Here is a 27,772-nt window from a genome sequence, read left to right on the forward strand (position 1 = left end):
TGCAAATTGGCGTGGAAAATAAAAAACATCCGAAACATCACAAACATTTCCAAATGTGTTTAGGGGAGAAAAAAAGTTGTTAGTTTTTTTTTTGTATGCATGCTTTATTACTTTTCTTCTGAGACATTACATCCAGAGTTATGAATCAAATTAGAGTCAGCAATTATCACTAATATCATTCTAGTAACAGTGTCTTTCTCGCCCTTATCTAATGGAGGAAAGAACAAAAATATGACAATAATGTAGCATTGTGCCTGCTTAATTGCTGATACCGGAGACCTGTTTGCTGCATATTTTCACTTCATCTGATGATGAATAATGTATTTGTGATGGGAGTTTAGAAAGTAAGAGTGTTTATTGTGTTGTCTCTTGGGCTTCATAGAAGCTCAATATTATTTTTCCTCATTGTATAACAACATAATACAATTTTTTTTTACAACGTAGCAAACAATGTATACAGTGATGTATTCATTCAGATTACATAAATTTAAAAGAACCCGTGAAGATAGAACCTAAGATGTTGCCATTCCTAGTTATCTTTGTAGGAGTAATCTACAGAGCAGGGGCGGACTGACCATTTGGAAACTCAGGCACTGCCCGAGGGCCTGGGGCCAGTAGGGGGCCCCATGAGATGACCCTGGTACCTTTTTCATAGGCTTTTTTGAGTTTGGGCAAGGACACAGGGGCCCCATGATCCCCTATTGCCCGGGGGCCCCATGAGTTGTCAGTCCGCCCCTGCTACAGAGTTGTCATCTGACTTGGAGTAAGCTTAAAACATTTAATATATACATGCATGTATCACATTAGTGATTCATAAATATGTGCCTGGCCAAAACTTTTGTTTAGTTTAAGTTTAATTTTATTCGTTAATTAAAGAATTTTGTTTCATCATATTCGTTATGTTGAACAGATTCATTTTCTGGATTTCGTATCTTCGGCATTCATTTCATATATTTATTTGTATTGAAAGGATTCCATTTTTTTCTAAGGGCTCATGTACACAGGGCATTTGAAAAACTTTTCTGAATGCTGGAACTGACTGCTAGAAAACATACGTTAAAAATGCCAGTTTAGCCACGTTTACCTACTGCGTTTATGCGCGTTTAGCCGCGTTTGCTTTTAGAAATGTTTTTAAAAGATAACCACAGGGGACCATCCCAAATGTCCAGAATGCACTGAAAAATAGTAAATAATTAACTGTTTCAGACATTTTGTGAGAAATAGAGCAGAAGCAGAAGCACTTCTTTCTGATGGGTGTTGCAACTGTAGCAAAAGTAGCTTGTGAAACATGCTTGGCACTGTGGGAGGAGCTACATAGTGCTGTAATTCCTGTAATGCCTCTGGATGCATTCTGGAGTGCACACAACACTCCTTGTACTTTTTTTGCTGTGTTTTGATCAGGGGCGGACTGACAACTCATGGGGCCCCCGGGCAATAGGGGATCATGGGGCCCCTGTGTCCTTGCCCAAACTCAAAAAAGCCTATAAAAAGGTACCAGGGGCATCTCATGGGGCCCCCTACTGAACCCGTGCCCTCGGGCAGTGCCCGAGTTTCCAAATGGTCAGTCTGCCCCTGGTTTTGATGTGTTCCAGTACAGCTCTGTACAAAAATAATGCAGCACGTTCTACCATTTTTTCCTGCATGTGAAACCTGGAACTGACTGCACTAGTGTGCTAGGTCCATTTGAATACATAGAAAACGCTGCGCATGCATATTTGATGAAGAAAAAAGGCTCTGGAAAGCATCTGGATATGGACCAGCCCAAAAACGTGTCTAAATGCAAACACGCATAAATCCGTTTACACACATTCACAAGTGGTTACAAGCATTTGGCAACTGAAACACCGGTAAACTCTACTCCTGAACGTGATTTTTGTGCTTTCAAAATTATGCCTGTAACCTCAAATGCCTGTAAACTACTGTAAACGACTATTTGTACATGGACACATAGGAAAACATAAAGAAGAGTTCAAGGGCTGCTGAAAAAAATGCACAACTGCTCCTAAACAGCAGTTTAGCAGCTGCAGTGTACATGAGCCCTAATATGATCCAAATTCATTGTGAAGACTAGCTGCTTGTTAAGGAGCTGGTGGCCTCTATGCCCTTAGCAACCATTAAGGACAGCAGAATATAAAAGTGCCAGAATTGAAAAAAAAAACAATAAAAAATTGTGTGGGGGTCATTCATTTCTTTTTTCATTATAACTTTTTGGGGATCTTTTGCATTAATTTCTATGTCCGTTTGAAAATTTGGATACATCCAAATCTCTGAAGATGAAATTTGTGTCCAGAAAACTAGTCAAAATGAAACAAATCGCACATGTCTAGAGATTCCTAAGCCCTGGTTTAGGAACAGGAAGTGTATAGCCAAAGATTTTTTCTTTTAATTTTGGATAACGAGAAATTACAGAAGGATTAAAAACCCTGCCATTTTATTTTTTTGTTATCAGTGTATCATTGTAAAAAAATGCCTATCACTTTTTGCCCCAGAGATGCAACAGGAAATTAGAGGTCATAGAAGTCTTCTAAGGTGAGGTGAGGGCAATTCCTCTCAAAGACAATTATTCTAGAAAATATGTCTCTGTTACCTCGTGCGCTGGTGAATCTAAAATTTGGGATTTCTCCCCACACTAGTTCTTGGTGGCAATGGTAAAAAGTACAAACAGTGGTGAATCTACCCAAAGGGTTACAGATAGCAATATAAAGTTGACAGGGGGTCTAACCATTCCACACTCTATTTAAAACCAAAACGTTTTTTCCCTGGAGATACACCTTACAGTCTTACACAAGCGTGAAATTCCTTCCCCCACGTCCTTTTGAGTTATGTAACTGATCTACTAGTGATTCCACTGTGACATTGTACCCTTCCTTTTAGAATGAAGTAATTAAGTGATTAAGTGGCCAATCACCAGGACTGACAAGTGTCACACTTGGCAGGGAAATAGTCCTTAGACCTGTGTATGTTCTAACCAGATTCATTTGAAGGAGTAAATGAAGCAGTGAGACACTCAAGAGAAGGTAAGTGCAGTACACTTACCTACATCTTCTTTCCAGTACCCAGGACATTGGTACTCCCACTCATGGTCTACACTTGATACATCCACCTTCTGAGCTGCGCCCTCCATATCAAGCTTACATCCTATTGTACAGCGCTGAGCAAACCCTTTGGCGCTATATAAACTCGTAGTAATAATAATAATAATTCTGGGTGGTACTGTCTAGATCATGACCTCTTCCTGGGTGTCCCAGGAAACCCACTTGCTTTAGCAATCTCCTCAACTAATATTATTATTTTAAACCAAGGACATAAAAATAAAAAAGATATCTGTGCTTCAAGTTTGAAACAAAAAGATTCATGGGATCAACCCCATGACTTTTCTTAGCATGCCTTTCCATTGGAAATAGGTGGAGTGCACCCAAAGTTGGAGGTATTACCATGCAGCAGCATATTACCAAGTAATGTGAGATGGTCACTGCAATCTGGTAAGTGGTTTTGCTTGATGTTGTGCATGCTGTTTAATGCTCCTGAAACATATGGATCGATTCACTGGAAGTGACACATTTAGAGACCTAAGTTTCATGTTTACTTGTGATTGAAAGGGCAGAGCACACTAGCAACTCAAAGAAGGGTAATGTTGTGATCTTAGGACAAAACATTATCAGGACAGAAGACAGAGATGCAGGGCTATCCGAGCAAATCTGGGACAGTTGGCACCAATGATTCAATATAAGCAACTAGGTAAAGTGGTATTTAGGCGAAGTTGTTGTTTTGCCCAGTAAAAAGCACAGTTTCATGTTTATTAAGAACTCCGCAACATATTAATTGAATTACTCACTCCCTCTATGTGGGAAGCTGCAATGAACTGATTTCACATTTGGCAGCATTCTAGGTGGAAATATCCTAAACAGTCTGTTTACAGCCTTCAAAGGTTGACACAAATAATTTTGCTGGCACACATAAACATGCCATGAATTTTCAGTAAGAGGGTAAGAGGAAATTAGCCTGATCAGTCAGTAATATTCTAACTGTCCTTTATGTTCCAATGGGTTTAATTCAGCTGTATTACTGTATGTGAATAGAATAAGGACTTAAAGCCCACGTTTCTGTGAAAGCATAGAGAATACTAAAAAAAACTAAAAAAAAACCTCTGTCTGGTTTGTTTTGAATGTGCTATACAGCAAATCTGTCATATGTGAAGATATCAAGTGAGGATTTATCAAGTGGTTTGCGCCAACATTTTGTGTTATTCTAGCTGCAAAATAGCTACACATAAGCTGCAATTCCTGCAGCCAAAATGATGTGCAGCACTGGTTCTGATCCACTAAACTACTGTATATAAGACATACATATATATAAGACAAAATAACCAAAAAATGTTGTGTTAAGCAAAATAACTATTCAAATGTGAAGCTGCCCTTTGATGTGTATCTACACACTACACTCCTCAATATGTCGCCCCACACACTGGAGCATTCCAAAAAAAACGGAAATTTGGGGCCCAATGTGACATCAATTGGAACCGGACATGACAGCAATGGTACCACGTTAATGCATTTTACTGTCACAAGTGGAGAGACATATTGAGAAAGCTGTTTATATTAGTGCCTATCTGGGGCACAAGTGCAAGTGAGAGGGCATTTGTTTATGTGTTTTTAATGTGTACTGGATACGATAAATACTACACTATAAAAAATGTTCTCTGATACATGTGACTGAATTAGGAGAAGTAATAGGGTGCAGCAGGGAGGATCAAGTTGCCAATGGATAGCATTTTTGCGTTGACCTTTGGCTCTGTGCTGAGTGCACAGTCTATATGTGATTTGGGGGGGTGTCGCAAACGTGCGCAACACACAGTGAAGGACGCAGACTCCATTTTGGTAAGAGTATCCATTTTCTCCCCTCACTCCCTCCCCCTCCCTCTCTGAGAAGAAACATGGATAGCATTTTTGCGTTGATAGATTACATTTTTGGCCTACTGAACAGTGCTGTATGACCTTTATTTATTTAGAGGTCATGGCTCTGTGCTGAGTGCACAGTCTATATGTGATGGTGGTCTGCTGTACAAAACTTAAAAGGAAAATGTGGAGGAACTGAAAGTGTCCTCATTATTCACTTGGTGTGAGGACTTATATAATCTTGTGGATTTTACATTTTGGACATTATATATTTTTTTCTTTCATAAGCTTGTGTGTTTATTGTATTGTAGTACCTTACTTTTATATGTCATACAGTATATGAGAGACTGCGGCTTTGCCTATTTAGAGCAGATTAAGTGTTTCACTTGATCACACCCTTACACAATTACATTAGCCTTCGTTTGTTCAGATCTGTTGCATATACCTGTCACTACCTAGTATGGAGGAATATGTAAGTTCCTCTAGGTTTGCTGTGCTTGGGGCTGAGTGGCCAATCACCAGTCATTATAATCAGCCCTGTGTAAGGTCCAACACTATAGAACATGGAACTTACACAAGCTTGGCTCCATAAGGAACAGAATCCATTTCAAGGGCATCCTCAGGACATCACTGTAAGGAGAATGATTTCACCCTCACCCAGGCACAGCAGGTGGCTTGGTCACCTTAGACTACTTTCAAACAGGAGTTTTTGAAGGGCTTTTGCATTAAAAAGAAGCACCTGTAAAGCTCAAGAAAAACTCTTCCCTATGTATGTGAACGTATATCTATGTATGTTTTCACACTGAGGCGTTTCGCTTGCGGTGCGGTGTAAAAACTTCTGCTTGCAACATCTTTGGGGCATTTTTGGGGTGTTAAAAAAAGAGCCCCAAAAACACCTCTTCCCATTGAAATCAATGGAAAACGCCTGAAACATACCTGAAAAGTGCCTCAAAAACACCTCTGAAAAGCGTTTTTGGTGAAGTTTTTAAGTCACGTGTCCTTTAAAGACGCTCAGAAAATGCGGCAAAAGTGCGGTAAAAATGCCTATGAGTTTGTGCTGTATTTTTGCGGTGGATCAGTTTGCAAGTAGCCTAAATTCCACCACCATAATGTGATATCACTCTTGTATCATTGCATTGCAGCACTATCAGTGCATCATGCTAAGACACTCATAGAAACATGGAAAAGTGACGGTAGAAAAAGACCAAGTGGTCCATCGAGTCTGTCCATTCATTTTTTTTTCTTTTGTTTTGTTTTTTTAGGGGGGGGGTTATTTGTTTTGTTTTTTTTTTGTATGGGTTTTTTTTTGGGGGAGTGGATTGTTATGGGAGGGGGGTGTCGCAAACGTACGCAACACACAGTGAAGGATGCAGACTCCATTTTGGTAAGAGTATCCATTTTCTCCCCTCACTCCCTCCCCCTCCCTCTCTGAGAGGAGACATTTGGCCAGCGTGTGTGTGTGTGCTGGTTGTGGGTCACTGGCAGGCCAAGGCATCTCTGAGCTAGGTGCCTAGCTGTCTCGGAAAGCTGTACCATTTCACACCTCGGAAGAGATAAGGCAAACTTTCTCCTGAGTTGAGAGAGATTCCAACCTCATAAAACTTCACTCAGCGTAGGTGATAGAATCAGATAACCTCTGTTAAAACCCTGTTTTCCCCTATGTCTCATATCTTGGAATATGAGAGACTTACATAAAAACCAAATATATCGTCAGATGGACAATGAGCAGGCGAACAGTTTGATGGGTCACTTGCTTTGTCTCGGACATACAGGTAAGCAGAAAAATAGATCTTGTGAATTGCTTAGTGTACACTTTCATAATTCATATCTAATCAATCCTCAGACTTGTCTGCATAATAATCTACCCGCGGGTTGAATGTCACTTGTCAGATGAAAAGTTATGGGCCAAATATGAGTTATGGGAGATTTTTGCTCTAGTTGAGGATCCACCCATCTCTCCACGCCCTAAGCGGAGATTGGGCCTTGACTTAAGAGACACCCCCTGCTGGGGACTACAAAATAGGCTGTCAGACCTAAGAGTAGGGAAAGTTGAAGACGTCTCTCATTTTTTTAACATCAATACCACATGGAGAGACACGTGCCCTCTTGCTCTGAAACTTGGATCTGCTAACCCAGGACTTTGGCAAGTACCTTAACCCTTTCACCTCTCTCTGATATCTCTTTGCTGTGCTATGGTTCTTTGTATATTTATATATATATCTTAGTTACATCCTGTTTCTGTAAATATTTTTATTGCACCCGTTTGACCTTTTAGTAATAAATCTTTCTTTCTAAAAGTGTTCAACTGTTTCTATAGCTCTGTATTGCAATTTACGAATCCCTGCCTCTAAAGAGAACGCAACTGTTTGCTTAACCGTCTGTATAACAGGCCTGTGTTATGACCGTTTTATACAGACGATTATCTCAATCATCATAGTGTTATAGCTGATAACGCCGAGTTTCCTCTTTCTCTGTATAAAAAGGAGGTAGTGGCAGTGTGAAGGGTTAATTGCGTAATTAAACTGACCCAATAACAATCGCCCAGGCTGCCGGTGCATCGATTGTGGTCCGTTAGCTGGAAAATCATTGTGCAGGGTGTAGCTGGGTGTGGCATTGTTACGCACGTCACATCGCGGTTTTAGATTGGCTAGTCCTTCGGTCACGACTTTGGTGAGAAGGTCTGGGGTCTGACACCACGATCATGACAGGGGGTTCTTAACTTTTTTTTGTTTGAGTATAGATCCAAGCATGTTTGAAGCTATTTACTGTTGACTAGCTCACTACCACTGCTGGAAGTTTATTCCAAGCATCAACTACTTTTTCAGTAAAAAAATAAAATAAAAATTAATAAACTTTAAACATTACATTGCTGTATGGACATTTTGTAACATTGGTATTATAATATAGCTCTCAATGTTGTTACAATGACAGTGCTGTAGGAATGCAAAAAATTTGCACAGCATGCAACTTGACATTGTTTCTGTGTTGTAGTCATAATTACATGTTACTGATCATTATTTATAGCATACAGAAAAAAGATACATTATAATTAAGTAATTAAATAAGTAATTTAAAGGTAAACTTCAGGCAGATTAAAAATAATCAGATTAACCTTGTTAGGTATTCATTCAAAAATTATGAAATGCATTTGTACATAGAGCTAGCATAGAACTATACTGTATGGTAGGGTGCATGGATCCCAATACAGGTTGAACAGAATCCCTGCTCATTTGTCAGGTAAACAAACTCACATATATACATTTCAGTTTTGCCTGCAGCCATGCTTTTATAAACAGGTAAAAAGAACAAAATACTAGACAGGCAAAATCTGTAGCAATGTTTGTTTTAAATTTAGTTTAAAGTGATTGCCAAAATTCTACCTGTACTTTACTGAGATCTACAAAAACCGCAACTTTGTCAAAAATTTGCATTACAGCAAAACCTAGGGGTTTTATACAATGCAAACCACTTTCTATTTATGTATTTTCTATCCCTTCTGCCTCGGGATTGAGAAAACCTAAAATAAAGCATGTGTTACAACTTGATGTCTAAAAAGAGGACCAAGATGTCAACCTTATTTCCTTCACTGTGACATAAATGAAGAAAAAGATCCCCAAAAAAATAGTCACATTGCCGCAGGCTCAGCAGCTACTATACAAGCCCTGTTGTTTTAAACTTGATGCTATCCCACATCTTTGACACTATAAGGGGGTGATTAAGACTGATTCATAAATTATTTATTTATAAATTTCCTTCCTGCAAATCCTCCTGATGCTGCATTATATTAACACCTTTTTCCTAACAATCCCAGGAATGTTTCACGGTAAAAAAAAATGCTTCTGTCTGCTCAAAATAGAAAAAAACTGACTGGGAACAACAATCTGTAAATATAAGAAATGCAATAATTAACATACATCATAATATATTTATTATGTAAGTAAGATGGATCGGTTTCAGAATAACCTAGTGAATTAAAAATACCCCTTTTTTAACGATCACGCTCTTGCAATGTAGAAGTTAATCAAGCTGGAATTAGGTGTAGTTTCAAATGGCAGGTCCTATATTGTTCACTTTAATTTTTAATATGACAGATTAATGAGCAGACATGGATCCGGAGGAAAGGTTCATTATGGTGCTTAGAGTTACTGCTCATCAGCTGTGGATTGTAAAAATGTAACTTGACTTAGAATTACATATTGAGACAAATTTTTACCAAGCTGTAAATAGGAGCATTACAGCCCTTCAAGCTGCTTCAGTCAGCACTGTGCGTCAAGGTTGTCAGGTTGTTTACAGCTAAACAGTGTGTCTTTAGCTATCCTCTAGAAAAGAAATCCAAAATGCTACCTTAATGTGCAACCATGGCCATTATATTCAAAAAGATGTACATATCCTTAACCTCTTGGCTCCGATGTAACATAAATATGTGGCCTCACAGAACTAGGCTTTTTTCCGTGGGGCGGCATATTTGCATATCTTCCTTTATGCTTGGAGCGCACCACATGGGGTGTCACTGAGAGCCCCAGGTCCCATATTAATGATTGGGATCTGGAACTACCAATTTTGGGCCACCCCATTGCTGTAACTGCCTCTGATTGGCTATCACAGTGATCACTCACTGTGAAGCCCACCCCCCTGTTTTCTTTCTCACTGTATGGAAAAGAGAGATACAATGTCTCTCTCTCTCTCTCTCTCTCTCTCTCTCTCTCTCTCTCTCTCTCTCTTTTTCCTTGCACAGAGAAAAAGAACTCAACTGTGTGTGAAAAAAACGAAAAATAAATAAATATTTAAAAATGATAAATAAAGTAAAAAAAATACCTAGATCAAGGTTTGGTCTAAGTCAGTGCCAGGGTTAGTGATTGGGTCAAGGTCAGAGTCAAAGAAAAAAAAGTTGTTTTTTTTAATTAGTATCAGTGTCAGTTAGTGTCAGTGTCAGTATGTTTTAGGTAGGACAAAAAAAAAGCAAAATGCACACTGTTGTTTCTGGACTGTACTATGGGTACAAACAACAAATGACATACACATATGTATGTGTCGCTGCTATTATCAGGAGCTGAAGAATTTATTTTGGCTTGTTCTTTGGTGGTAGGTTATGGTAGTAACAATAAACGCACAGCTAAATTTAAAAAAAATATATATTTTTGTACTATTTTGGGACACGTTTCCTTTGATAATAAAAAATAAATCAAGAGATATCCATTATCAATTACCACCAAATAAAAGCCCAATTGTCCTGAAAAAAAACAAGGTATAATCAGGGGCGGACTGACAACTCATGGGGGCCTCGGGCAATAGGGGATCATGGGGCCCCTGTGTCTTTGCCCAAACTCAAAAAAGCCAATGAAAAAGGTACCAGGGGCATCTCATGGGGCCCCCCTACTGACCCTGGGCCCTCGGTCAGTCTGCCCCTGGGTATAATACACCTGGATGTACAAAGTAGGCGTGATGATATGTACAGTTTTGCTAACACATGTCAAAGTTGCAAATGTTTACTTAGGCATTAAGATTTGTTATACCCTTAGATAGGAAGGGGTTAATAAGCAGAAAATGATCTTTACAATAAGCTCTTACTGACATCTGTAGCTTCAGTTATTGCAGAGCTATTCATTCTTAAATTTTAAAGAAGAAATACCAGTCTTTATCTGTCTGCAGCTTGGCTCCTTCTGCTCCTTTTCCAACCATCCAATCTCCGGGATAAATACACAGCAGGTGATCTTGAAGGTGGAACAGAATTCTAAGTGAACTGGCTTCTGCCCTGCACTTTGGGGATGATTTATTCCACAGTGCCTGCAGATACATATGTCAGTTAGAGCTCATTTTAAAGCTACCGTATTATTTATTAAAAATATGTAAATATGCTTAACAATGTCCTTGTCTTTGTAATGTCCAATGTTATGTGAATGTCCATAGTCTGATCAAAGGTTTAACCACTTGATTTTTCAGCTTTCAGCACTGTGATACTTTGACACTTTATCCAAATTACTTTTTTTTTTAGATAGATAGAGCTTTCTTTTGGTGGTATTTAGTCACCACTGTGTTTTTTATTTTTTTACTATATGAAGGAAAAAAATGTCTAAAATGTTTTTTTTATAAAATTGTTTCCTTTACTTTCTGGTGGTATTCAGGAACACTGTGGGATTACTAAAACTGGAGAGTGCAAAATCTGGTGCAGCTGTGCATGGTAGCCAATCAGTTTATAACTTCAGCATGTTCAATTAAAGGATAAGTTCACATAAAAGAAATAAAAAAATAAATGCCAATTTTTTGCAGGTAAAACCTGTCAGTGTATCTGTGTGCAGGGGCGGACTGACAACTCATGGGGCCCCCGAGCAATAGGGGATCATGGGGCCCCTGTGTCCTTGCCCAAACTCAAAAAAGCCTATGAAAAAGGTACCAGGGTCATCTCATGGGGCCCCCTACTGACCCCGGGCCCTCGGGCAGCGCCCGAGTTTCCAAATGGTCAGTCTGCCCCTGTCTGTGTGCCTACACATCCCATATGGGCAAACAGATACAGTCTGACAGGAAGAATCAACTACCACAGCACTCAACATTGAAAACTACAAGCCAACAGCCGCAAATGCTGTCAGGACTTGTAGCTCATTCATTCACAGCTGGACTGTTTTCAAAAAGAGGCAGCTAGTAAGGGGACCTTCTGCTGTCACAGGGAGAGAGTACAGCGGGAGGCGGCTGCAGCAGTGGGAACATGTTACATGTTCCACCCTAAAAATGGGTGGAAAATGTAACATGTTCCTAAAGGCGAACTTATCCTTTCAGTTTTGTCAAAAAAATGGAAGCTGTTTGGTTTCTCTGCAGAGCTGCACTAGATTTTGTATTCTCCAGTTTTAGTAACTCAACCCCAGGGGCAGACTGACCATTTGGAAACATGGGCACTGCCCGAGGGCCCGGGGTCAGTAGGGGGCCCCATGAGATGCCCCTGGTACCTTTTTCATAGGCTTTTTTGAGTTTTGGCAAGGACACAGGGGCCCCATGATACCCTATTGCCCGGGGGCCCAATGAGTTGTCAGTTCGCCCTTGCTCAACCCCTAAGCTTAACAAAGAACCATTTAGTAAATAATAAATTGTTCTTAGGTTGTTGTCAGCAAAGCACAGCTAAAAAGTAATCATGCTAATGTAAAAAAGAAAGTGGAGATGCCCCCATCTAAATTAAATTAAGTAAATATGAAGAATTATTAACATATAACTAAGCACTGGCAATGTAAAAGCTCTTATACAAAGTTAGGGGATGCCCCCAGAAGTCTGATCAAGTACAGTCCAGATGAGTTACTGTACAGGATATAGCTGATAGTTTATAAAACTTTATTATCTAGATTCAGAATACTTTATATTAATTATTATCATACTATTGTATTGTTTACACCAGCTACTCAGTATACATGGTTATCATTATGTAATGTACATATGGGGATAAAAAATTAGTTATTTACATATGAATTATTTTATTATTTAATATGTCACTACTGTAACATGGAGTGCATTGTTACAATTTTAAACACTCATATTTTTTCAAGAATGCATTCTAAATATATCATTTTATGTGATATGTGGGCATATTTGAGAACCCATTTAGTACCTTTATATGACAGCACATGAATCAGGTTCATGCACTGACACTTTCTGGTGAGGGGCCTGACGAAATTCTAGATGGTGTCTGCAACAATCTTTATGAATTCCTTCCATTGTGCACTCATGTAGCTAATTAGCACACAAATAATATAACTGCAAAGCAGACACAAAGTAGACATGCAAAGACCACGTAATTCCTAGGGGCATCCTATAGTAGATCTGCTTTAAATGTATCAACTGTCAAATTGGTATACATTTATGCTACTGCATGAAAGAACCTGGAGGTCTTATAGGGTATAAAAAGCTGCACCATGTCCTAAAATAAACATATCCAACAAAACAAAATATATAGTAGAACATTAAGAGTGTGCCCTCTCAACAAATAACAGAACCAAATAAATACAGCAATTTACTAATATCAATTATCTAAAACCCATACCATAGAAATGTTCTGTCGTAAAAAAATCACAATGTTATATAGCATCAGATATAAACTATATATATCCTTCAAGAGGCCAAAATGCTCGAAATACTGATTTACTCATTGTTACTACCGATTACATCTTGAGTTTAAATGTCCAAGACTGATGAAAAACTTCAATTGATTAGGCATTTGGTTTGGCCTTGTTTGACATATTTTGCATATTGCTTCATTAGGAAAAAGGTGGAAATGGTGAAAAAAAAACCCAAAATGCATATCATAGATTTAAAGACTCCACATACCAGTGGGAATACTCAAGGTGAGAGAGGCAGCCATACGTCATACTGAGCTTGCCCCACAGGGAAAATAGTCTTCAGACAGAAGAGACAAGTGGAGCAGTGCTTCCACATTTCATAAGTAGAAGGACATAAGGAGACAGGGGAGTTTAGGCTCAATCCTCAAATAGCACTACAAAAGATAGTATCACCCAGATCATACAGATCAGGAAAGTCAAAGTGAGAGCTTTTATCTGAATACTTGTTTTCAGGTCAGTTACTCTAAAAGTACTCTGTACATCTGTCCTGCAATAAAACTTACCATATAAGTCACTGTAAATGTAAGTAATGGCTTCCAGATATTCTGTAAAGAACCAGCTCTCCCAAATCGCTGGAACTGTAAGTCACCTACTGACTTCTTAGACTTATTTGCACAGCAGAATTTTGATGTGTCTATGCAGATTTATAATTTCTACAGAAGTACAAAAATACATAGACTGTGCTAGTAAAAAAATATAAAAATATATATTAAAATAACCTTGACAAAAATATATTAAAATATAATAAATCATGTACACACGGCCCAACCAACACCAGCACAATCAGCATATCCAAATGCAAGAAAGCAGACCCAGCCTCTTCCTCCGCTCCGTGAGGACGTCGAATGACGAAACTAGTAGGGCGGGGCTTTGAGTGGTGAGACGTCGGTGCGTTCTCAGTGATCGTTACAGCGCAGGTGTGACGAGGCTGGGTCTGCTTTCTTGCATTTGGATATGCTATTTCAAGAGGTACTGCACCATGAGCTTCTGTTCTTTATATTTTCCAAGTGGTTATTCCAATACCCGATGACAAGGATGGTGTTTGAATGAAGTGGATCTACAGAGTCACAGAGTCTCCTGCAGAGTATTGCTCCAGGGGTAGTGGAGATCATTTTTTCCAAGACAAGCTTCTGTCTCAACTGTCTACAGATCATTGCTTAGAAGAGTGATCTACAGAGTCAGAGTCTCCTGCAGAGTATTGCTCCAGGGGTAATGGAGATCGTTTTTCCAAGCCAAGCTTCTGTCTCAACTGTCTACAGATCATTGCTCCCAGAGCAGAAAAGTGTTTATGCTGGTTTATAATATGATCAGCATATTGCTCTGGTGAGTTTATTCATTTTATTCAGTGGTGGACACACTTGGTGGATTTCGTTTGAATTTTTTCATCATTACTAATATATATTTTTGGGACTTTTTATGTTTGATATGATTTTGTTTTGACATTTTTGTTTTTTGGGAGTTTTACATGATTTATTATATTTTAATATATTTCTGTCACGGTTATTTATTTTAATATATTTTTTTACTAGCACAGTCTATGTATTTTTGTACTTATATGCACCTTATTACAGGGTAGATTTTGCAGCTGGTATTATTGATATACAATTTTGACTGTAATAATTATCACTATTATTGTTCTGGCGCCACCTATATTTATTCATAATTTCTACAGAAACAGAAATATAATGTTAGAAATCCATTCCTATGTGTTCATATTCAATTGAAAGCTAAATGCAGCCTGGTCAAACCACAGTGCATCTTAGTGTGCAGACCACAACTGTGTGCATTCTTCCAAAATTATATTTTGCTCTTTGGCAGCAGGTTGGAGACATTGGGGTTGATTTACTAAAACTGGAGTGTGCAAAATCTGGTGCAGCTGTGCATGGTAGACAATCGTCCTCTAACTTCAGTTTTGATTAAAAAATCTGGAAGCTGATTGGTTTCTATGCAGAGCTGCACCAGATTTTGCTCTCTCCAGGTTTAGTAAATCAACCCCTGTGTCTTCAGAGATTTGTCAATATACCCATATGCAGTGGGCCTCATATATCTTAAGACTGCAGATATTTTATCTGAACTTAGCATACCTCCCCCATTTCCTTTGACCTGCTGCTGTTTTGTTTCAAGTGGAGCTATATCCAAAAAGTGAATTCTTGTCTTAATGGAAGTATCTAGAAAGGCTGTCTCAGGATTTTGTCTTGAACTCCCACTAGGGCAGGCCATAGATTATGTGATTTTCTTTCCTGCAACCATGGGTTTCAGGAAAGAAATTTGCTTGCTTCTTCCATCAACACAGTCAGTGTTGATGGGAGAATGCCTCCAAAGGAGCTAGTGTGTTCTCCCATCAGGGATGTGAGGAGCCCTCCCTACTGGGAGAACATAGTGATTATTGCTAGCGGCTATAGCCGCTGGCAATAATTGCATGCTAGAAATTGAACATGCTGGTTGTACCCAAGTTGATTGATGGATCAACTTGGGTACCATCAGCCTGCCCATAGCTGGATTGAATCTTGGTTGGTCATTGCTGAACCGGCCGAGATTCAATCCATCTATGGCCAGCTTAAAAATATGCACTTCCTGAGTTTTAGCTAGACATTCCTGTACCTTTGACCTCATAAATATGTATATAGTGTAAGATCATATAGTACATGTTACAACATGGCCATGCAATCTACAATATGAGGACCTACCTAAAATATCTAGTTTATCTATATTCAATAAGGCAGGCAATTGCACAAAATAGTTGTTGGTTGGTTGTTGGATTTAAAGTACATTGTACAGTCAGTTTGTAAACAATGTGGTGAGCTTAAAACTAGCCATACAGATAGATTTCTCTTCCTCAGCCTGTGGCCTAAGTGAGAGAAAATCAATAGATTCCTAAACAATGTGGATGGAGGAATCTGCATTGCTTGCTATAGCATTTAAGCAACTGAAATACCCCAGCTGCTTGAATAACAGTGACTGCATCGGATTGCTTCTAGCTTTGATTTTTCAGTTGAGTTTTGTTGAACTAGGTGCTGCTGACAGGGCAACTCATAGCTCAAATTTTGGACATTAGTTTTTTCCACAGCATAGGCCCTCTTAATTCACAATATATGTTCTCTTTTTCATTTGATTCACTATATGGTAAATACAGCTGGTGAAAACAGACGTATGGCTAACCCACCTCCAAAGAAATGTATATATTGCAGCTAACCAATTGTTAGAACTGTGGTGGCTCCAATAGTTTTCCATGTTCAGGGTAAGAGCAATTTCAGCAAGTACAGGTAATACCCACTGGCAGAAATGTAATGTTTTTGTCACTTACTGTGAGCTGAATGTGAGCTTACTGTACTTGCTGCAAGCTGAATGTTTTCTATCTTAAAGTGTATGTAAACCCTCACCTTTTAAAACAACCCAATGAGTTTAAAATAGAAAAGAAAGGCAAAACCTTTGTGTATAGATATATTAAAAAAAAGTACTAATACTAAATAAATACTTTTTTCCCCTTTTTTATAAGTGATCACGTATCTTCTGTTCTCAGCTGCATACAAGCTAGGGGAGGAGAAACAGCAGCACACTGGTCTTCCCAGTAAAAGGCTGTGAGAAAGGGAGCGGGTGTGTAAGGACAAGTATCACCACTGGAGGAGAGTAGGCTGAGTTCCCAGCATAGCTAGAGAACTGACCACACTTGTGCTCTCTGTCTTAATGTGGTCAGAGGGACTGGCAGAAACACCAGGGAATTAATTTTACACAAAAGAAGCAATACAAAGAGAACAGGATCCTTTTTCATACAAGTACATGGTACAGTAGGCACATATCAGGAATATGAAATGTTGACAAGAAATTAGTTATTTGCAGGATCACCAAGTGAAATATAGGATAACAGAACTTAAAAGGGGCCTATTCCTAAAATCATTAGCAGCAATTGTATGATTGTATGACTGCAGTCGATAGGAAAGTTTTGTTGGTTTTTGGGTGGATCGGTCTATTGTAATACAAAAAATACAGCTGTTTTGCATAATCACATTACACTATGAATTTACATGTAAGCATACCGAGTCATGTACAGCGTAGACTTTACAAGCTACTATACCTTTTGCAGAACCAATCTTTTTTTTCTATAGAGATCATTTGATACCTTCAGCTCTGGTCTGTTTATAGTAAGCATTCTGTTCAGGCATAGCTATATTTACAGTTTGTCCTGCCTTAAGCCATTGAGAATTAATACACTCTAAATTATTAATTCCACACTGCATGCTCATTCCTCACTGCCAACATGCATTGCTACATAACTTTGATATTATAAATGGGAACCTAGAATGAAAAAAGAACTGTTTCTCTCCTGACACAGAGCAATGCTGCTTTGGCTTACAGATCATGCTATACATTTGTTTGGCAATTTGCTGTTTGTTCGTGTGTTTGTAGTTTTAGATGAGTAGAAACAGTGGTTCATATATTAAAACCAACTGAAAAGAAGACTGTTGTAGTGGAGTCTGGGGAAGGGGGTCAGGGAAGTCATGAGAGTTGACTCTACCTTGCAGATGTTGTAACACCAGGGTAAACAGGAAATTCTGAGTCTCTGCTAAGTGAGAAAATGGTACCCTTTCACAAACCGGGAGTCTGATCCTCCTACTAGAAGGGCCTTAGCTGCTAAGGTGAAATCCTTCATAGGAATACTTTGTCCTGGGGTATATAAGTCTTACAATCTCTTGTTGAAGAAGTGCAGGTCCCTAATTCAGTTTACCTTTTTATTCCAACCTTGATAAAAGGTAAGTAAAACAAAAGAAAGTGGAATGCCCAACACAACCTATGGGCTCTGACAACTTCTCTGGATAGTAGCCACTGAGTGGGTCCCAGTATCCAGTAGGCTTTGCTTCCACTGGAGAGCAAGAACCAAATACAGGAGGTTTGAGTGTTTCTACATTCCAGTTCTCCAGCAAAGGACAGTTTATGTTCAAGTGGCCTCCAGGCACACAACCTGCACAAATGAATGACAACCCTCTGTTTCTAGTCCTGGGGCCTGTCTCCAGGCACACAGCTGGCTTACAGAGGTGGGTATAATAACCCACTATCCGAAGGAGAGGACTGGAAAAACAACCTTCCAGAATACTGCTCAGCTGTTTTCTGGGAGCATCATTCAAACCACAGATGCGAACACTCCCCTATCAAAGGATTTTTGAGCCTCCTCAACAGATTGACTGACAGATAGTGATGAGTGAACTAAACAAAGTTAGGTTCACTAAACATTTACTGAACCCAAGAAAAACTAAACATATTGGCAAACCCTACTGAAGTCTATGGGATACTAAATCTTGTCTTTTGTTTCTGGTATTTCAATGCCAATTTGCAAACTTTTTCTACAAAAAAGGCCTGGGTAATTGGGAAATACAAAAAAAATACAATTTAGTGGGAGCAGGTTTTTTAATTTGCTTAACTTGCTCTGGTAGATCACAAGCTTAATAATGGCATGCAATGCCAAGCTGCTGTTTCTAAAGCAAGCAAAATCTTCTCTTGTATTAAAAGAGGTATAAACTCCAGAGAGAGAGAGAGAGATATCATTTTAACCCTGTACAAATCATTAGTAAGACCTTACCTGGAATCTGCAGTTCAGGTTTGGTCACCAATTCACAAAAAGAACATTGGAGAACTGGTACAGAGAAGGACAACCAAACTTATAAGAGGCATGGAGGAGCTCAGCTATGAGGAAAGATTAAAGGAACTGAATTTATTCTCTCTTGAGAAGAGGAGATTAAGGGGGGATATGATCAACATGTATAAATACATCAGTGGTTTATATAGTGAACTTGTTGTAGAGCTATTCACCCTGAGGTCATCACAGAGGACAAGGGGGAACTTTTTACATCTGGAGGAAAAGAAATGTAAACTCCAAACAGGTTTCTTCACAGTGAGAGCTGTGAAAATGTGGAATAGACTCCCTCAAGAGTTGGTTCTGGCCAGATCATTGGATTCTTTCTTAGAATATACCTGGTTACTAACATTTATAGGTAAAGTTGATCCAGGGAATATCCAATTGCCTCTCGGGGATCAGAAAGGAATTTTTTTCCCTGCAGGAGCAAATTGGATCATGCTTTGCTGTTTTTTTTTGCCTTCCTCTGGATCAACTGTGGGAATAGGATTATAACTTTTTTTTTTCTTTAATGGTTGAACTGGATAGACTTTTGTCTTTTTTCAGCCAGACTTGGGTGTACTGACATGGGTGTACTGGATACTTCCTGGCACCTATCGGAAGTACGTCACCAGGCCGTCTCTACGCGTTACGCCACTCCCACGTGGCTTCCTCAGGATCCAGTACACCCATGTCAGTGGAGTAAAAAGCTTATCTGTATCTACTGAAACGTGAGTGGGCAATTGACGATGGTTACCTTATTTAGCAATAAATAACAATATTACGCTATGGAGTCTTCTTGTCTTATATGGTCCCAGATGATGTGCTTATATGAGCGCATACATTGACATCCGCGGATGGAGGCATAAGGGAGACTGAAGGAAACACTAGCAGGGGCTGTGAAACGTATCCCACCTGGAGATTGCAAGTAAGATCCAGGGTGATCCAAAAGGCGTTGTGGCCCTTGGGGTCGCAGCAGGGAGGTGAGCGTGCATGCCTGCCGTGTTAGGATTCTCACTTCACCTTTTCACTAAACACAGGAGCACGCCTGGAAAGCAATGGCTGGTGTGGCCATGCAGCATATATATTAAAAATTAATATATGGACATTTATGTTTTCCTGGTTATAAGTTACGGGTCACTGCACTTATCACCTGTGTGTGGTAATATTTATCCCTGTATAGGGATTGTCTGTTTTATTACATTTATTTGGTTTGAATCAATCCCTAGAAGGGAGGAAAAGGAATACCACCTATTTGGGTTCCATTGAACCTATTGTTTACACTGTATATCACCTACAGTTGCAAGAAAAAGTATGTGAACCCCTTGAGATTACGTGGAGTTTTGCTTGAATTGGGCATAAAATGTGCTCTGAACATCATCTAAGTCACAACAATAGAAGAACACAGTCTGCTGAACATAATACTGCACAAACATTAGATGTTGCCATGGTTTCATTGCACATAACATGTAAACATTCACAGTGCAGGGAGGAAAAAGTATGTGAGGCCTTAGCTTAATGACTTCTCCCAGAGCTATTTGGAGCCAGGAGTGAGCCAACCTTGACTCCAATCAGTGTGATGATATTGAATGTGTTGCTGACAGCTGTCCTGCCCTTAAAAAACACACACCTGTTTTGGGTTTACTGGTTTCAAGAATCACTGTCTGATGTGAACCATGCCTCGCAGAAAAGAGCTCTCAGAAGACCTACGATCAAGAATTGTTGACTTGCATGAAGCTGGAAAGGGTTACAAAGGTATCTCCAAAAGCCTTGATGTTCATGTGTCCACGGTAAGACAGACTGTCTACAAATGGAGAAAGTTTAGCACTGTTGCTACTCTCCCTAGGCGTGGTTGTCCTGTAAAAATGACTGCAAGAGCACAGCGCAGAATGCTGCATGAGGTAAAGAAGAATCCCAGAGTGTCAGCTAAAGACCTACAGAAATCTCTGGCACATGCTAACATTTTTGTTGACACATCTACAATAAGGAAAACATTAAACAAGAATGGAGTACATGGGAGGACACCACGGAGGAAGCCATTGCTGTCCAAAAAGAATATTGCAGCACGTTTGAAGTTTGCAAAAGAGCACCTGGATGTTCCACAGCACTACTGGCAAAATATACTGTGGACAGATGAAACCAAGATTGAGTTGTTTGGGAAGAACACACAACACTATGTGTGGAGACAAAAAGGCACAGCACACCAACATCAAAACCTCATCCCCACTGTAAAACATGGCGGAGGGAGCATCATGGTTTGGGCCTGCTTTGCTGCCTCAGGGCCTGGACGGATTGCTGTCATTGATGGGAAAATGAATTCCAGAGTTTATCAAGACATTTTGCAGGAAAACGTACGACCATCTGTCCGCAAACTGAAGCTCTGCAGAGGATGGGTGATGCAACAGGACAATGACCCAAAGCATACAAGTAATTCAACAAAACAATGGCTCCAACAGCACAGAATACGCCTTCTGGAGTGGCCCAGGCGGAGTCCTGACCTCAACCCGATTGAAATGCTGTGGCATGACCTTAAGAGAGCGATTCACACCAGACATCCCAAGAATATTGCTACACTGAAACAGTTTTGTGAAGAGGAGTGGTCCAAAATGACTCCAGATCATTGTGCAGGTCTGATCTGCAACTACAGGAAACGTTTAGTTGAGGTTATTGCTGCCAAAGGAGGGTCAACCAGTTATTAAGTCCAAAGGTTCACATACGTTTTCCTCCCTGCACTGTGAACTGTTTACATGTTATGTGCAATTAAACCATGGCAACATCTAATGTTTGTGTAGTATTATGTTCAGCAGACTGTGTTCTTCTATTGTTGTGACTTAGATGACGTTCAGAGCACATTTTATGCCCAATTCAAGCAAAACTCCACGTAATCCCAAGAGGTTCACATACTTTTTCTTGCAACTGTATGTATCTCTGAATAGATCTGGCCAGATCTAACACCATAATAAGATTTATTACATCATATTGTGTATATATATTGCTTATATTTCAATACTGTATGCCATTATCCTTATAGTAGGGCGGATATATCCACTTGTTAGTTGTTAATATAGCGCTGCATCACTGTGACATTTTGGCTCACCAGTACTATTTACTTCTGTAAATGTAACGCTGATTGAAAGAAAAAAAAAACAACCGCTGACATTAACATATTTGGCCAATGATGTCATCCAGCGTTCCCCGACCACTTTGTTTACATGCAGGTAAGAGATAGATCATTTGTGAGGGGAGTAGTTGTCACCCACCTATCCCTGGACAAACACAGGTATGGTTCATCATTTTTCCTATCAGAAAGATGATTTTGAACCCTTGGAATGTTACACCTATTCTTCCTGTTTCATGCTAGTTGGTACAGTCTTTAGCTAGACACTCTGTGGCTTACCTTACATTACTGTACAATTTCATTTCAGTTTCTACTGCAGAAACAGGACTTTGTAAAGTCATTAGCTTCTTACATTTCAAAAGACTGGAAGCACATGCTCTGTATTACATTTATCTGAAGTAAAACTATGTTGGATTAAACATCTGTGACTTCATGAAGATTCAAACTGCTTGCGGATTCTGCCAAATCAGCAAGTGGTTTTATATATATATATATATCTCTCTCTGAAGCAGTGCAAACCAGCTGGAGGAGATCAGCAACACTGAAATGTTCAAGAAAATATAAAGAATTTATGAAATATATATATACAGTATATATATATATATATATATATATATATATATATATACACACATACACACTATATTGCGAAAAGTATTGGGGCACCCCTTCAAATCATTGGATTCAGGCGTTCCAATCACCTCCATGGCCACGGGTGTATAAAATCAAGCATCTAGTTTCTACAAACATTTGTGAAAGAATGGGTCGCTCTCAGAAGCTCAGTGAATTCAAGCGTGGTACTGTGATAGGTTTCCATCTGTGCAATAAGTCCATCCATGAAATTTCCTTGCTACTAAATATTCCAAAGCCAACTGTTAGTGGCATTATAACAAAGTGAAAGCAACAGGGAACAACAGCAACTCAGCCACAAAGTGGGAGGCCACGTAAAATGACAGAGTGGGATCAGCGCATGTTGAAGCGCACAGTGCGCAGAAGTCACCAACTGTCTGCAGAGTCAATAGCTAAAGAACACCAAACTTCATGCAGCTATCAGATTAGCACAACAACAGTGCATAGAGAGCTTCATGGAATGGGTTTCCATGGCCAAGCAGCTGTATCTAAGCCTTACATCACCAAGTGCAATGCAAAGCGTCGGATGCAGTGGTGTAAAGCACACCGCCACTGGACTCTAGAGCAGTTGAGACATGTTTTCTTTAGTGATGAATTACGCTTCTCTGTCTGGCAATCTGATGGAAGTGTCTGTGTTTGGCGATAGCCAGGAGAACGTTGCTTGCCTGACTGATTTGTGCCAAGTGTAAAGTTTGGTGGAGGGTGTGGAGTTGTTTTTCAGGGGTTAGGATTGGCCCCTTAGTTCCAGTGAAGGGAATTTTTAAGGCGTCAGCTTACCAAGACGTTTTGGACAATTTCCAACTTTGTGGGAACAGTTTAGGGATGTCTCCTTCCTGTCCCAACATGACTGCACACCAGTGCACAAAGCAAGGTCCATAAAGACATGGATGAGCGAGTCTGAGGTGGAGGAACTTGACTGGCCTGCACAGTCCTGACCTCAACCCAATAAAACACCTTTGGAATGAATTAGAGCAGAGACTGCGAGCCAGGCCTTCTTGTCTGACATCAGTGCCTGACCTCACAAATGCACTTCTGGAAGAATGGTCAAACATTCCCATAGACACACTCCTAAACCTTGTGAACAGCCTTCCCAGAAGAGTTGAAGCTTTTATAGCTGCAAAGGGTAGGCCAACTCAATATTGAATCCTACAGAATAAGACTGGGATGCCGTTAAAGTTCATGTGTGTGTAAAGGCAGCCGCCCCAATACTTTTGGCAATATAGTGTGTGTGTGTATATATATATATATATATATATATATACAGTATATATATATATATATATATATATATATATACAGTATATACATACAGGACCTTTAGCAAACTAAATGCCACCCAGGATTTAGATTACTTTAATAGGACTAATGTCCACATGTTTGTCCAATCTTACAGCTTCTCTTTAAGGATGTTGTGATTCCAGCAGGATGTGCTGTTAGCATTTTTTCTTTACATTGTTATATGCAGATCCTTTCTGTCAAGCCTTCCTTGCAAAATCTTGTTTTGTGCTTTAATTTCAGGATGCATATTTAAATATTCTCATAACTGGAGTGTCACTATAATATATGATTATAAAGAGCTTGCAGCGCTGTTTGACATAATGTAAGCACTCATTTTCTTATATGTCAGTGGAGAAATATATTGAATGTGGCAAATGATAATTAACTGGAGGATTATAAGTCCCACCATCTAGACTGCTTTAATGTTCCTGCGGATGTTTGAAATCCTAATGCTAAAGAAATATTCTCTGTGTTTACTGTAGCACAGCTGTTGAAAAAAAGGCTAAGAGTGAACCAACATGAACAATTTTCAGTTGGACTACAGTGCAGCTTACGGGTGTATAAAGCTAACAATTATCTATTCTCCCTTTTGGTCTGTTAAATATACAATTGAAAGCATTTTGTTGTTATTATTATTATTATACAGTATTTATAAAGCGCCAATAGTTCGCTCAGGGCTGTACATTACAAAGGGGGACAGAACATGTGACAGAACAATACCAATACAATGCAATTATATTCTATTCGAATATCAAAACTCATATTTTGGAAGACGGCAATATTCTTCCTATTTTATTCTATTTGATTTGAAATTAGAATTTGGAAATTTGAAGTTCGGATTTCGGAAGATGGTATACTCTTTCTATTTTATTCTATACCAAATAAAATAGAAAGCTGTGGCTGCAGGCGCGTTAAAGTGGACCATTTTATAACTAATTTTATCCCTGTATCCAAGGTCCCTGCAGCACCCATTGTACAGCCATTCTTTAGGAATGTTTGCATTTAGGATAGTATATTGGAATCTTCTCAGGGGACGAGGCCCTATGTTGGGGGGACTTATATAATAGAAAAAAAGAAAAACTTTTTTTTACATTTTTGCTCTTTTTTTGTTCATAGCGCAAAAAATAAAACACCCAGCAGCAAGTACATACCACCAAAAGAAAGCTAACAGAGGGGGCTGGAGTGAGTGCTGTGTTCAAGAAGTGGGAGAGCTTGTGGTAATGGGAGAACCCTATCCAGAAGCCAGGAGTGGGCCCATACAGTGAGGTGCTGTGATAATAAGCTGAGTAAGCCAAAGAACCCATGGTCTGGGAGACCTGTGCTAAGAGCAGCAGTGCTGCTTAAGTGTAGCCAGGTGGGCTAGTACTTTCTGTTTCATGTTGTTTCATTGCAAAGCTCAAACCCCTATGTGGGCTACCTTGTAAAGACTTTGTGTTAGTTTAGATAAAAATGGGCTGACAAGTCTTTAAAACACAATTTGGACTGGCATGGACGTCACTAAAAAAACACATCTACCGTTGAGTCTAATCACTCCTATATCACAGAGCTATTCATTTTTATTTTGCTATTTTTGGCTCTACTTTAACAGACTTTTCCCTTATGGCTAACCTTGTTAAAGCTGAAATCTGGGCAGATATAAAAGACAAATTAATGCAGCTCTGTAATCATTAAGAAATCCTTAAATGTATATTTTAACCACTTCAAGTCCAGACACTTTCACTACTTCCTGTCCAGGCCAATTTTCAGCTTTCAGTGCTATTACACTTCAAATGACAATTGCGCGGTCATGCAACACTGTGCCCATATGAATTTATTAGCATTTTTTTGAGACAGATAAAACTTTATTTTGGTGGTATTTATTCACCACTGGGATTTTTTTTTGTTATATAAATGAAAACGTCCAAAAAGTTTGAAAAAAAGTGTTTTTCTTATTAATTTTGCAAATAAATAATCTTTCTTCATAAAACTTGGCCAAAATGTATTCAGTTATCTTTTTAGTAAAAAAAATAACCCAAATTAGTTTATAACCAAAAATTATAATGGTTCAATATTTTTTTTTTACATTTTTATCTTTTTTTCTTAACATACTGTCACCCTAGCAGGGTGACACTGTACTACTTGTGGTGGGTGATGAAGATTTTTTTTTTTTTTACACTGATTGCTTTTACACCCATAAAGGCTGTAAAAGCAATCATTTCTCCTTCTCTCTGGCTGCCATTGAGAAATACTGTGTGAGTTGTGATTCGTCACAGCTTGTCACATAGTACCTCTGTGATTGTTCACAGATTTCACTAGTAGTAAGCAATGATGTTAAAAGTGACATCTTGCTTAGTACTATTCATGTAATCACTGATTGGCCAATCAGTGATCACATGATCGGGACCTCACACAGAGGTCCCGTACAGTGATCGGTGTTCAGACACAACGGGCACCGGATGGTGGTGCCATGCACTCCAAGAGAGCGCACACAAGCAGGGAAGCGGGAGGACGTTTATGAATGGCCACCAGCCCCTGCACTGCTCCTGTCCGGACGTTTATGTACATGGGCCGGACGGGAAGTGATTAATGCAAGCAGTGTAAGTAACTGACTTGGTATCAGTCTACTGCAGTCCCTGTAAAGCTGAGCCATGGTGTGGGTACAGGGAGCTGACCAATTAATGTTCTCACAAGAAGCATGAGGACAGGAGGAGAAAGGAGAGATGAGCTGATCATTGTGCTGCTTCTCCTTTCATTTTTCAATCACAGCCTGGGGGAACCAAGGATGACCTAGGCTCAGAGGAAATGTGTTAAATGATTCTGACCATTAGACTGAGAACATCTAGCAGCAAAAAAAGTACTCTAGGGGAAAATCCTCTGAATTATAGGTGAATATTAGAGCACAAGCTGGTTTTATTATTTTATCTTTAAATTGCCTAGTCGCAGCAAAATGCGACTAAACACTAATGCAAAAACTTTAACCGCCTCACGCCCGCCATATAGTACAATGACGGGCACAAGGTGGTTCTCTCATTCTGGGAGGATGTCATATGACGTCCTCCCATTCTAACCGCCCATGCGCGGCTCCCAGAGCGCGCAGCGCAACTATCCCTCAGACACAGTGGGGTTTATTTACTAAAGCTGGAGAGTCCAAAATCAGACTCCCTTCTGCATAGAAACCAATCAGCTTCTAACCTCAGCTTGTTCAATGAAGCTTTGGCAATGAAACCTGGAAGCTGATTGGTTTCTATGCAGAAATGAGTCTGATTTTTCACTCTCCAGCTTTAGTAAATAAACCCCAGTGGATCACCGATCCACGGAAAGAGCCGAAGATGTTGGCTCGGTCCTGTGATCAGCTGTGTCCAATCACAGCTGATCACATGTAAACAGGGAAATGCTGGTTATCGGCATTTCTCTCCCCACGAGCTGTCAGCGTGACAGCTCGTGAGGAAAGGAGAGCCGGTAATCGGCATTCCTCAGAGGGGACATGTACACAGATCATCAGAGCACTGATGATCAGTTGCCCTGATGATCTGTGTAGCCCCAGCAGCGCTACCTGTCAGTGTCCATCAGTGCCAGCTCTCAGTGCTCATCCATGCCACCTGCCAGTGCCCATTAGTGCCACATCAATGCCACATATCAGTGTCCATCTGAGCTGCCTTTCAGTGTCACCCATCAGTGCCAGTCAGTGCCACCTATCAGTGCTGCCTATCAGTGCCAGTCAATGCCGCCTATCAGTGTGCATCAGTGCCGCCTATCAGTGCCAGTCAGTGCTGCCTATCAGTGTCACCTATCAGTGCTGCCTATCAGTGCCACCTATCAGTGTCATATATGAGTGCTGCCTTTCAGTGCCCATCAGTGATGCCTGTCAATGCCCATAAGTGCCACCTACCAGTACCTCCTCATCAGTGCCCATCAGTGCCACCTATCAGTGTCCATCAGTGCAGCCTATCAGTGCCCATCACTGCAGCCTCATTAGCGCACATCAGTGAAGGAGAAAAATCACGTATTTACAAACTTTTATAACAAAAACTAAGAAAAACATTTTTTTCAACATTTTCAGTGGTTTTTGGTTTGTTTAAGAAAACCCAGAGGTGATTAAATACCACCAAAATAAAGCTCTATTTGTCACAAAAAAATGATAAAAATGTCATATGGGTACAGTGTTGCATGA

The sequence above is a fragment of the Staurois parvus genome, unplaced genomic scaffold, assembly GCF_062004578.1.
Source record: "Staurois parvus isolate SC_StPar_1 unplaced genomic scaffold, SC_StPar_1.0 ptg000006l, whole genome shotgun sequence".
Taxonomy (NCBI): Eukaryota; Metazoa; Chordata; class Amphibia; order Anura; family Ranidae; genus Staurois; species Staurois parvus.